This window comes from Morone saxatilis, unplaced genomic scaffold (genome assembly GCF_004916995.1).
Source record: "Morone saxatilis isolate NCDOM2014 unplaced genomic scaffold, NCSU_SB_2.0 Contig20, whole genome shotgun sequence".
NCBI lineage: Eukaryota > Metazoa > Chordata > Actinopteri > Moronidae > Morone > Morone saxatilis.
The window spans coordinates 56,444-57,190 of record NW_023339763.1 but is presented as its reverse complement, the minus strand read 5'-3'; the positions used below and the strand labels follow the sequence as shown (position 1 = coordinate 57,190).

General features: G+C 42.7%; 1 protein-coding gene across 1 annotated transcript in view; it reads right to left on the bottom strand.

Moving 5' to 3' along the window:
- LOC118331665 overlaps nucleotides 1–747 on the bottom strand; it is a 20,179-nt gene that overhangs the window by 10,560 nt on the left and 8,872 nt on the right. The gene's annotated exons all lie outside the window — the stretch shown is intronic.

Genomic DNA, 747 nt, shown 5'->3' with positions numbered 1-747 from the left:
GTTGAGGAGAAGCAGTTTGTACATAAACAGCATCATAATGTACACACAGTTATTCAGTCTGTAAATAAACCAACAGTCACACCATCAGTCAGCTCAGAGAACCAGACCTGAGGTTCATGTTGGTTTAAAGACGTTTCAGATTCCTCTGAGGAGGAAGAGAGGGATGAAGAGGAGAGGAAGGACAGAAGTAGGGCTGTATGATGATACAGTGAGGAGATATATTATATATACAATAACTGAGAACAATCATTAACTGTTTCACTGCAGCTTCTGTCACAATGTGAGTGGATGGGGAAGAAAGGATGAGAAGGAAACACACAACCCCCATTAATATTATATGACACATAAAGACACCACAGATAAACACATGAGACAGTGAACTGCTGCACATTATCTGCTCAACGTACTGTCTCTCTCTCTGGGATTTTAAAGGAAGCAATGAGCCTTAAACAGGGTAAAATCCTATTTTTGGATCCTTTTTATTTTATTTTCCAGCTCACTTTGTCACCACGATGACGTAAAAACAGACTCATGAAGGATCATAGCAGCAACTCAGATGTGTTCTTTTTACACTGACCTCTGACCCCTCTTTGTGTGTGTGTGTGTGTGTCAGTGTATAACTGGACGGTGCAGCAGGTGGAGGACTGGCTGCTCGTCAGTGTGGAGCTTCCTCAGTACACAGAAACCTTCAGGAAACAGCAGCTGGATGGAAAGGCCTTACCCAGGTACACACACTGTAACACACAC